This window comes from Toxorhynchites rutilus, chromosome 3 (genome assembly GCF_029784135.1).
Source record: "Toxorhynchites rutilus septentrionalis strain SRP chromosome 3, ASM2978413v1, whole genome shotgun sequence".
Classification (NCBI taxonomy): domain Eukaryota; kingdom Metazoa; phylum Arthropoda; class Insecta; order Diptera; family Culicidae; genus Toxorhynchites; species Toxorhynchites rutilus.
This window is the reverse complement of record NC_073746.1, coordinates 292388963-292402311: the sequence shown is the minus strand read 5'-3', so window position 1 is coordinate 292402311 and position 13349 is coordinate 292388963.

Sequence of the window (13349 nt, the reverse complement as noted above, 5' to 3'; positions counted from 1 at the left end):
ATTGAACTCGTGACCTTTAGCGTGAGAGGCATGGATGTTACCACTACGCCAGACCGCCTCCGACTTGGAGAATACACTACACTATGAGCAACATAAATTCGAAAAGGTCGCCGCCACAAAATAGTCGATCATGTATTTTTTTGCAATCCCCTCAATAGTGGTATCAAATGAAATGATTTGACTAATAGAATACTGTACATCATCAAAATATCCCGATAAAGAAATAAAAATAAAAAAAAAACTTGAATGGTTTTATTGTAGAGAAGTATACTAATGATAATGTACAGATAATATAAACAGATAATTTACTAAAAACTAGAAAATAAAATAAGTAAAAAAAATTTACGTTAAACGGTTTAATGTACTAAGAGCTACAAAATAATAAGGCAAGGCATAATCGGGAATGGCTGTTTACCTTTTTTAATGCAAAACACGATATGTTAACTACATCAATATGGGTATCAAATGAAGGACTACACAGTTATTTAGAAAAAATGAAAATCCAAGATGGCGGCCGCTACAAAATGGCGGATTACATATTTTCTCAGAATCCTTTCAATATAGGTATCAAATGGAAGGGCTTGACTAGGAGAACACAGTTATTTATGCAAAACGTAAATCCAAGATGGCGGCCACTACAAAATGGTGGATGACATATTTTCTCAGAGCCCCATCAATATGGATATCAAATGAAAGGGATTGACTAGTAGAACAAGATGGCCGCAGTTCCCGAATAAACAATTACTTTTCAATGGTTTCATTCAGCTTGCTCTGTTTGTATGTATATTGCAGTGTTTGTAGGGTTATCCCACATTTATTGAAATTTGAGTCCGTTCCTCATCACTGATTGATCTGAAATTTGGAACATATCTTTAATTCTACTGTCATTATAAATCTGCGTATTCCATGATCTTGAAAAATTCAATTTGGCCGCCGCTAAAAAATAGCTGAGTGGCTTGACTTGGAGAATATTTTTTTTTTGTATCTGTATTATAGTGACTTTCAACTCATTTGGCTGGTTCGTCACTTTTACTTCCATTTTGGAAGAATGTCGGGAGTGAGAATTGAACTCGTGACCTTTAGCGTGAGAGGCATGGATGTTACCACTACGCCAGACCGCCTCCGACTTGGAGAATACACTACACTATGAGCAACATAAATTCGAAAAGGTCGCCGCCACAAAATAGTCGATCATGTATTTTTTTGCAATCCCCTCAATAGTGGTATCAAATGAAATGATTTGACTAATAGAATACTGTACATCATCAAAATATCCCGATAAAGAAATAAAAATAAAAAAAAAACTTGAATGGTTTTATTGTAGAGAAGTATACTAATGATAATTTACAGATAATATAAACAGATAATTTACTAAAAACTAGAAAATAAAATAAGTAAAAAAAATTTACGTTAAACGGTTTAATGTACTAAGAGCTACAAAATAATAAGGCAAGTATCAATTAGTAGTTATCACATCCGTTCCTTCATTAATATACGGCAATTATGAGCAATAAAATCATGGGGTATATGATGAAACAACTAACTGTGGATAATGGAAATCCAACGTTTATTTTTTACCTAATTTTCTTACTTATTTTTTTTTCCAAAATATATATTTTTATAAAGGCTCATATGGCGTTAGCCTCACGGGGCCGGGAGTTCAATACAATTTTTCTTATTATCTATGTTAGTAATATGTAACCGATTACTCGCGGTTGGCTCGAGGTTAGTATTACAAGTGTTTTCGTAATTGGGATGTTGCTGTCTCCAATGCTCTGTACGTGTACCCGACACGGGATACTTCCTATTGGGATGCAGCTGACCATTATTCAGCAACGCCCCCCTAGTCTGTACCTCATATCTAGCGTGGTGCGTCTTTCTCGACTCGAGGAATCCAGGATAGAATGGTCACTAGCCGGCGCAATCATCAGTTCGTGTAGAGTTGCCATGAGCGGTACAACCTTTGGCTCTTGTTGAATGATCAGTGGACTGCACAACCTTTGGCCCGTGTATCTGTAAAGAGTGTGTTCGATGTATTCTATTAGTCAAATCATTTCATTTGATACCGATATTGAGGGGATTGCAAAAAATACACAGTCGACCATTTAGTGGCGGCGACCTTTTTGTATTTATGTTGTTTATTATGTTTCGTGTTCTCCAAGTCAAGTCTATCAGACAGTAGAATTAAAGGTGTCTTCTAAATTTCAGACCAATCAGTCAACAGAAGCGGGGTCAATTTTCTATTAATGTGGTAGTCCCACTTACAAACATTCAAACATACGTACAAACAGGTGAAGCTGAATGAAACAATTTAAAAAGTAATTAGTTGTTTGGGGACTGCGGCCATCTTGGATTTGGATTTTTCATTATCTGCTATGTTCTACTAGTCGAGAACTTTCATTTCATACTCATATTGATGAGGTTTTGAAAAAAAATACATATGGCGCAATTTTGTGATGACAGCCATTTTGGATTTGCATTTTTCATAAATAACTGTATTCTACTAGTCAATCCCTTCCATTTGATCTCCATATTGATGGGGTTCTGAGAAACTATGTAATCCGCCATTTTGTAGCGGCCGCCATCTTGGATTTGCTTTTTTCATAAATAACTGTCTACTAGTCAAGCCCTTTTATTTGATACTCACATTGAAGCGGTTCTGAGAAAATATGTAATCCGCCTTTTTGTAGCGCCATTTTTAAGATCATGGAATACGCAGTTTTATAATGACATCAGAGATAAAGATGTGTTCCAAATCTCAGATCAATCGTTTGTTTTTTTCAATGTTTGTTTTTTTCAATGATTCGATTATTCGAAGGATTCGAATATCCGGAGTGAAAAAAGAAATCAATACTATGGATAGTCGAGATTTCTAAATATATCGTAGACATGAGTTAGAAAAATCGGAAACTGCCATAAAAGATTCCGTGACATCATAATTCCACAAACAGAGGAGCCACTCGGTAGTTTGTAAATTAGAATCTATTCTCGACAGATCTTGCAATTTGTTTTTTGAAGGAAAAGGTCCACACAAGTGAGTCCAAAACCCCAGTACCAAATGATTACATTAAATTGCACCGATAGAACATTGAATTTTAAAGTATTTTATTGACGTTCTATTATTGAAAGAATTCGTATTTGCATTATTATACGCATTCGATCGTAAGAGTGTTTTTAAAATATCACGGAACAAAAGCCAAAATCAACTATATCTCAAGATATCAACTATATCAACTTTAATAAAATGAAAATATTGTGGGCTCAGAACAATGGTTATTATTATAAAATTGCGGAACTACGATTTAAAATAACTGAGAACTAAAATATTCTGATTTATTTCAGATGTAATCGCAGTCTTCCAATACTCTGAGATCTTGCGATATTGAGAAAAATATATAAAACCTTGTTTGCATTGTGTAAAAACACAGATTATGAACCAAAATATATAGGTGGAGTAGTGAGGGGGCAAGGGTGCACACGGGGCAAAAGTTCGCATCGGTCAGCATAAGAATTTGTCAACACAGTATAAGATAAACGATCTTGGTGTGTCCGATTTTGAGTGTTTTCACGCAACTAGTGAATGAAATCGATTTTTCTTCATGAAAATCACATGTAATCAAGACGAGTTTGGGTTTGTTGAAAAGTCTTCAGTTACTAATAATACCATAAGGCGTTCACATTGTTCAATTTGTTATGTTTTTAACGTTTTTCTTATGCTCATGCTTGTCCGAAACATGATCATGGTTTGTCCGGTTTTATAAACCACCACTTTTAAATGAAAAAATTGTATTTTCAAGTAGATGTAACATTTCTCATTGCTTGAGTTTATTCTCATCATATTGATTTACTAATAATTTAGGTGTCCACATCCCCCGGAGTGAAGTACAAATACAAACATAAGTTTAAAGGGTGTGTCAGATCAAATTGCATCACGGAAAAAACGCTGTAGAAATTGAATTTTTAGGAATTATATCTTCAGCTTTCGCTTATAATCAGATAAGAGTGTATAGATCACGTTGGCCATGCTTCACTGTAAATTTTTCGTAAATTTGGAAAAATGTCGTCGAACGAAAAAGAGCGTTGTGAATTAATCCTGTGCACTCATTTCGAGAATCCGGAGTTGTCACATCGGGACATCGGTAAGATGCTGGGAATAGTCCAATCCACTGTCAGCAGAGTACTAAAACGATACTTCGAGAACCTAACCATCGACCGGAAGGTGAAGAACGGCAAAAATGGATGCTCCGTCAGTGAAAAAGATCACAAGCGCGTAGTTAAGCAGTTTAGACGTGATCCGAGATGTTCGGTCCGGGATGTCGTCAATAAGCTGAATTTGTCAAGTTCATTCGTCCAGCGGACCAAGCAGCGGGAGGGCCTGCGTACATACAAGGTTCAGAAGGCTCCTAACCGTGACGAAAGGCAAAACATGGTGGGGAAGACGCGAGCCCGGAAGCTGTACACCGAAATGCTGACGAAGCCGCATTGCCTGGTAATGGACGACGAAACCTACGTCAAAGCGGACTTTCGTCAGCTGCCGGGCCTGTTGTTCTTCTCCGCAGAGGACAAATTCAGCGTTCCGGAGGAGATTCGCAAGCAGAAACTATCCAAGTTTGCCAAAAAGTACATGGTGTGGCAAGCGATCTGCTCTTGCGGAAAGCGGAGCGCCCCCTTCGTGATGACCGGCACGGTAAACGGGCAGGTTTACCTTAAGGAGTGCCTACAGAAGCGCTTACTACCACTATTGAAGCAGCACGAGGGCCCGACCATCTTCTGGCCGGATCTCGCTTCGTACCACTATTCAAAGGACGTGTAGGAGTGGTACGAAGCCAACGGGGTCACCTTCCTGCCAAAGGAAATGAACCCGCCCAACGCGCCGGAGCTTCGACCAATAGAGAAATATTGGGCGATTATGAAGCAGGCCCTCCGGAAGAACCCAAAAGTTGTCAAATCGGAGGCGGACTTCAAGAGAAAATGGATTTCTGTTAAAAAAAAACTACAACCTGACGTTGTACAGAACCTTATGGACGGGGTAAAGAGGAAGGTGCAAGCATACGGGCTTGGGCTCGAAGTATGAATAAAAAGAAAATGCCAAAAATTGTTTAATAGTTTATATTTTACTGTCTAAAATTTTCAAAAGGATCGGTCTACTGGGCGAATTTCTACAGCGTTTTTTCCGTGATGCAATTTGATGTGACACACCCTTTAAGAAGAAAGTTATGCTGTATATTGCAATCTCCGACAAAAGGATTTCAAAGCCCTGGTTTAACAAGCCGAGCGTACTTGGCATCAACCAGTTATGTGCTATCCAAGGTGTACCAGGAGGAGTGCATGGAGAAGATTCTGGTTCCGTTCTTAGAGGAATATCAACATGCCATACAAATGAAACACCAATTTCTGCATTACTCGAGAATTAATCCAGCAAATGAAAACAAATTTTTCATGTGCAGGTTTTAGGGTGCAATGAATGTTTCTATGATGGTTAGACTCTCCACCCCTCTCTCTAAGGGGGGGTGCCATGCAAATGAAACATAAATTTCTGCATTACTCGAGAATTATTCAAGCAAATGAAACCAAATTGGGCATATTGAGGTTTTAGGGTGCAATAAATGTTTCTATGATTGATAGACTCTCCACCCTCCTCTCTAAGAGGGGGCTGCCATACAAATGAAACACAAATTTCTACATTACTAGAGAATTATTCAAGCAAATGAAACCAAATTGGGCATATTGAGGTTTTAGGGTGCAATAAATGTTTCTATGATTGATAAACTCTCCACCCTCCTCTCTAAGAGGGGGCTGCCATACAAATGAAACACAAATTTCTACATTACTAGAGAATCAATCGAGCAAATGAAACCAAATTTGGCATATTGAGGTTTTAGGGTGCAATAAATGTTTCTATGATTGATAGACTCTCCACCCTCCTCTCTAAGAGGGGGCTGCCATACAAATGAAACACAAATTTCTGCATTACTCGAGAATCAATCGAGCAAATGAAACTAAATTTGGCATATTGAGGTTTTAGGGTGCAATAAATGTTCCTATGATTGATAGACTCTCCACCCTCCTCTCTAAGAGGGGGCTGCCATACAAATGAAACACAAATTTCTGCATTACTCGAGAATCAATCGAGCAAATGAAACCAAATTTGGCATATTGAGCTTTTAGGGTGCAATAAATGTTCCTATGATTGATAGACTCTCCATCCTCCTCTCTAAGAGGGGGTGCCATACAAATGAAACACAAATTTCTGCATTACTCGAGAATTATTCAAGCAAATGAAACCAAATTGGGCATATTGAGGTTTTAGGGTGCAATAAATGTTTCTATGATTGATAAACTCTCCACCCTCCTCTCTAAGAGGGGGCTGCCATACAAATGAAACACAAATTTCTGCATTACTCGAGAATCAATCGAGCAAATGAAACTAAATTTGGCATATTGAGGTTTTAGGGTGCAATAAATGTTCCTATGATTGATAGACTCTCCACCCTCCTCTCTAAGAGGGGGCTGCCATACAAATGAAACACAAATTTCTGCATTACTCGAGAATCAATCGAGCAAATGAAACCAAATTTGGCATATTGAGGTTTTAGGGTGCAATAAATGTTCCTATGATTGATAGACTCTCCATCCTCCTCTCTAAGAGGGGGTGCCATACAAATGAAACACAAATTTCTGCATTACTCGAGAATTATTCAAGCAAATGAAACCAAATTGGGCATATTGAGGTTTTAGGGTGCAATAAATGTTTCTATGATTGATAGACTCTCCACCCTCCTCTCTAAGAGGGGGCTGCCATACAAATGAAACACAAATTTCTGCATTACTCGAGAATCAATCGAGCAAATGAAACCAAATTTGGCATATTGAGGTTTTAGGGTGCAATAAATGTTTCTATGATTGATAGACTCTCCACCCTCCTCTCTAAGAGGGGGCTGCCATACAAATGAAACACAAATTTCTGCATTACTCGAGAATCAATCGAGCAAATGAAACTAAATTTGGCATATTGAGGTTTTAGGGTGCAATAAATGTTCCTATGATTGATAGACTCTCCACCCTCCTCTCTAAGAGGGGGCTGCCATACAAATGAAACACAAATTTCTGCATTACTCGAGAATCAATCGAGCAAATGAAACCAAATTTGGCATATTGAGGTTTTAGGGTGCAATAAATGTTCCTATGATTGATAGACTCTCCATCCTCCTCTCTAAGAGGGGGTGCCATACAAATGAAACACAAATTTCTGCATTACTCGAGAATTATTCAAGCAAATGAAACCAAATTGGGCATATTGAGGTTTTAGGGTGCAATAAATGTTTCTATGATTGATAGACTCTCCACCCTCCTCTCTAAGAGGGGGCTGCCATACAAATGAAACACAAATTTCTGCATTACTCGAGAATCATTCGAGCAAATGAAACCAAATTTGGCATGTGAAGGTTTTAGGGTGCAATAAATATTTTTACGGTAGTTAGATAGTCCTCCCTCTTCTCTAAGGGGGGCTGCCATACAAATGAAACACAAATTTCTGAATTACTCTAGAATTAATCAAGCAAATGAAACCAAATTTGGCATGTGGAGGTTTTAGGATGCAATAAATATTTGTATGGTGGTTAGACACTCCCCCGCTTTCTAAGGGTGGACTGTCATACAACTGAAACACAAATTTCTGCATAACTCGAAAACTAATCAAGCAAATGGAGTAATATTTGGCATGTGAAGGTTTTACGGAGCACGAAACGTTTCTATGGTGAATACACTCCTTCCCCCTCTCTAAGAGGGGCTGCCATATAAACAAAACACAAACTTCTGCATAACTCGAGAACTAATCAAGCGCAATTTGGGATATGAGGGTTTTTGGGTATGAGAAATGATGAAACGCACTCCTATATCTTCTTCTATCTATACCAAAAAAAGGATCGCCGGATGTGTTGATAAGAGCAGAACTCGAAGAAGGAATTGTCCGGTTTAGGACTGTCTTTATTCTATCATATATTCTGTATAAAACATTTATTTCATGTAACGGAGAAACATGTTGTTTGCAAGTGGTTGAAAAATCTTGAACTAGAATTGTGTCTGAAAATAATCTGATATTATAATGATGAGTTTTGTTAGAAATACTAGGAATTTTATAGTAAAAGATAAATTGAACGGGGTCGAATAGAAGATCAATCAATGAATAGTTCTACGATAGGACCCATGAACTTGCTCATAGTAAGAAAACGTGAATGTTTGAAGGTATTGATAACAAAAAACAAATTTTAGGGGAGACGAAGTTTGCCGGGCCAGCTAGTTCAACGATAAATTCTCAAAGATGAAAAACCTGTCATAATTCTAAGAAAATAAAAGACAATTGTTCCGCACGTAAGAAATAGGTTTGTGGAAAAAATTTAAGCTGTACACGAGATTGCAATATTTGTCTCTCATTTAGGTTCAGAGAGTTTTTAATGTGTTCATATTAAAGGCCTATTGATATCTGAGAATCTGAGAAATAAACTCCATTCTGTAGAGACAATCCAGCCTACGGCTGAAAGTCTCTTAAATAAAGACAAAAAACTTCAGCTCATCATTTTACATATCTCTTAAAGCCCCCACAGACTGCAGACTTTTTATTTACCAAACTTTGCGGTCGTATTAAATGATAATATGGGTGTCGTACTGGCCGGAATAACTTTCCCTTGAAAAATATCCTCTCATTTTTTCACTTATTTATTCACTATTTTTTTTCTCTATTATTCATAGAAGCTCCGTATGAATTCGTGAACATGTTCTCCAGACATTGAAATTCGGTGAGAAACAAAGTAAACCATTACATAGCTGAATAAAGTATTTAGTATGATTCCATGCTGCGGTGGCTGAGAACAGGCATACGACCGCAAAGCGTTACAAGTCAATTGAGTAGCATGATGTTCATTGTCGGACAAGCAAAAAAATAAAGTGGAAATAAATTAAGAACCTCTTTAATTAAAAAAATAGTCATTCATTAAAAAATGCGTTTTAAGGGGACATTCTAGTGTACAGGCACGAATTTTGGACGTTTCTCCAAGCTTCGTAAAAATAAAACAAAGAATATTGTTACTATCCGTTATGTCATTATTTATTCATCTGTCTTTTGACAAAAAGAAAACAAAAATTGCGCGGAGAAAACATACACATAACGAGAATGGTTATGCGCTGGTGAAGCGAGAGGGTTAAAAAAAAGTTGTGCCCTTCTGATTATCTGAAACAAAAAAATCGAACAGATTCTAAATCAGTAAAGATGCCGCTATCGCATGAACCTCGGACAAGTCAAAAACATTTTTTTTGACAAAATGGCGGTTTAAAAACAAAATGCGGTGTAAAACGTTTTTTCTTACGCTTCTCGAATTTTGAAAATAGTAAAATTTTAAAAATATTATTTTTTAGAGGTTCATGCGATAGAGAGATGCCTGCAGATTGTATCCATATAAATTCGACACGAATCGGTTCAGAAGAACTTTAGATATCGTGTACGCCAGTTTAAAAAAAAACTAGTTTCGAGAAAAACACGTTTGAAGTTCATTGTTATGGCCGTAGGTTAGATATCGCATCACCAAAATGGCTCTAGCTCAGAAAATAATAGGATTTTCGATAAGGCCTTTCTAGGGTATATTCTTGAATGCCTAAACTACAGAAATATGAAGAAAAAAAAAAAGATTTTTTTATAAATTCTGGACTAGAATACTCCCTTAAGCATACTTAATCACTTAAATGACGCTACAAAATTTGGTACCAGTTCCTCGTTTCGGCTGTTTCGAATATTGTTTCGACCGATTTTTGAAGAAAATTTATTGTTTCTCGGTAGTATTTTGTGTTTTTCGGATCCTGGTAAGTTTTTAGCGTGTAAATAAGAAGTATGTAAAGTTTTAATTACCGAATTCTAGTTGCAGTCAACGAAAAATGGGTCGCGCAGCGGATGGTCATCCGCATAATGTCCAAAGCAGGCAGCAGCCAACGCGAAATCGCAGAGTACTTGGGATGCAAAAAATCCGAAACAACTGGACGCCCAAGGAAAACGACCGCAAAGGATGACTCTGCCATAAAGCGAGCCTCCAAGAAAGATCCCCTAAGGCCTCGAAAAAGTTCTTGGCGAGTTCCTGGATAGTTCAGCGGCGGCTGATGGAGCAGGGACTAGGCGGTCAAAGCCCCCGGAAGGTCCCGATGCCGACTCCGAAGTATCTGAAGGCACGACTGTTCGCGAAAGACCACTCCGATTGGATCGGTCCGGATAAGGAAAAGCAGTGGCGAAATATACTGTGGTCAGAAGAGAAAGAAGGTCGTCCAATAGGCTGCGCTTACATACCACTGTACACCACGGAGACATTCAAGCATGTAGGAGGGAACATTATGATATGGGGGTGCTTCTCCTGATACGGGATTGACTTCCTATACTGGGTGCATAAGACATGGATCAGTACATTTACGCCCAAACCCTAGGGGATGTTATACTGCCACACGCCGAGTAGGAGATGCCCATGAAATGACAGTTCGTGCAGGATAACGATCCGAAGCACTCCGCCAAGACCGTCGAAAAGTGGTTCAAAGTTAACAAAGTCGACGTCCTGCAGTAGCCTATAGAGAACCTATGGGAGATCGTGAAAAGGTCGATATACACGGAGAAGTCGAAGAATAAGCAGCAACTGTGGGATATGATCCAAGCTTGTTGGTACGCCATCCCGGTCATCACGTGCCAGAAGCTGGTGGAGTTCATGCCGAACCGTGTGTGTGAAGTGATAGTACGACCAAGTACTAACCGTAGAAGCTTTCCACGGTATGAATTTTCCTGTTTTTATTTTTTAAACATGAATTTTAAAACCGGTCCTAATTTTTTGTCGTGTCATTCTAGTTGTTAAGTATGCTTAAAACGCTTTTTTTTATAAAAGACTATTGTTTTAACTACAGATGTTATAAATTTCTTCGAACAATGCAAATAAATTATTATAAAAGGATTAAAGTAGTGTACTGGATTATTTTTTCTCAAAGTTTTGCCAATTGCTATTTTTTGCTTGAGCAGTGGTCTTAATTTTTATCCGACACTGTACTATTTTCTTTAACTATCTTCGTTTACGAGACTGGCAATTTGATTTTTATTATTTTGTTTAGATGCGGAACATTAAAAAAAAACGAAAATGCCAGTGTTTCATAACTGTAGAACCCGATAGAAACTATCACTCATTTACAAAGTTAACAATAAATTTCGTATGGATTATAGCCAGTTTATAGTTCATATGTCATCCTTAGTTCTCAATTAAAACATCCGATCCTGCTTGCTTTTGATCAAGCTACGGCATGTGGAAATTTGAATCTCGCTCCACGCAGAGGTAGCTGCTCGTTAAGGCTAATTAAATCTATCCTAATCTGCATCTATTCTCCGTTCATAAGTTCTCGACTGCGTTTCGAACTGGTGAATAAGCAGGGTAGTTCAGAATCTGAAACCCCAGCTCAAAAGACCATGTCGTGGTCGTCCGATTTTCATGGACTAATACGTTATACTGTTGGAATACTCATACATCAGAGTGGTTTCGGTGCACCCCCACCCAATTGTCCCCAATTTCACCAAATCGAGAAAACCAGACAACTATTAAACAAAAGCTTATGAAAAATGACGGGATGATTCGGGATGCAGCAGAAGAGGAGATATGCTGAAAAAAATGGTTAACAAAGTGTGCAAAACAAGGTTGGGGAAAAAGTTATCCATTATTTTTGGGTGAAATTCAAAACTATTTTTAATATGCTTCGGATTTTCCCATTTGGGTCAAATATGTACCGTTTTGTTGTAAGATTTGTTAACATTCTGTTACTATTACCCTCTAGAAATTTTGCAATGTGAGTGGTAATCGCTTGGTACTAGGTCCGGTGGATGCATTAAAACATCCCAATCAAGTTCTCGGAATTGTGTGGCCTTGCGTTGTCCTGATGGAACACAACGACTCTTCTGTTGGCCAATTCTGGACGTTTAATGTAATTCATAAATGTAATTCAGTATATAACCAGCGGAACCTAAGTATGGCCTACATCGATTACAGGAAGGCTTATGACTCCATACCTCACTCGTTTCTCGTCCGGGTATTGTAGCTCTACAAAATTGATCCCGTCGTCGTTAGGTTCCTGCAGCATGCGATGAGGCAGTGGAGTACGTCTCTGCACCTCAGTGATGGGAAAAATGTGTTGCAGTCTAGAACGCTGCAGATAAAGAGGGGGATATTCCAAGGCGACTCTTTCAGCCCGCTTTGGTTTTGTCTGGCACTGAACCCCCTCAGTAGGACGCTCAATAGGAACGGTCATGGCTATAAGTTAAGGTATGGCGACGGCGCCAACGAAGAAGTGACCCATACCTTTTACATGGACGATCTCAAGGTCTACGCTGATTCACGTCAGCGTCTAGGTGTAGCTATCCGGGTTGTCGAAGAAATAAGCAGGGACATCTGTATGGAGTTCGGCCTCGACAAGTGCCGCTGTGTCCATCTGCTGAAAGGGCAGCTTACCGAATCCGGAGGCTACGAGGTCTATGACGGCGAGTTTATAAGAGACATGGTTCGTGGCGAATCCTATAAATATCTTGGATTCCGACAGCTCACCGGGATTCGCCACTCCGACATCAAGACGGAGCTGCGAGACAAGTTCTTGAGTCGAGTGAACTGTGTCCTGAGGACTTTCCTCAACGCGAGGAACAAGGTACGTGCGATCAACACATTCGCGGTTCCCCTGCTGACCTTCAGTTTTGGTGTAGTCAAATGGAGCAAAACTGACCTAGAGGACCTTGAGAGGAGGATGAGGAAAGCATTCAAAGAGGCCGGAATGCACCATCCTCAATCGGCACTGGAGAGAGTTTCACTGCCACGCAAAGAAGGGGGACTTGGAATAGTCGACATATCTGCACTGTGTGTAGCCCAGGTACAACAACTGCGCGAGTACTTCGCAGAACGCGCCAACCAAAACGCGCTATACCGGGCTGTCTGCGCCGCCGACAGAGGATACAGCGCTCTGCACTTGGCGCAAACGGTACCAACTCAACTGCAATCTGCAGACAGAGGAGGAGAAGATTGCAGCTTGGAAGCAGAAGGCAGTGCATGGTGCCCACCCCCATCAACTGGACCGGCCACACGTCGACAAGGCCGCATCTAATCTGTGGCTAACGCGTGGTGAACTCTCTTCAGTAGTAGAAGCCGACATGATAGCCATCCAGGACAGGATAATGCCGACGAGAAACTGCAGGCGGTACGTCTGGCATCAAGACGTTGATGACATTTGCCGGATGTGTCATCAACCAGGTGAAAACATAGAGCACATCATGGGAGGCTGTCCCGTTTTGGCCAACGCAGCCT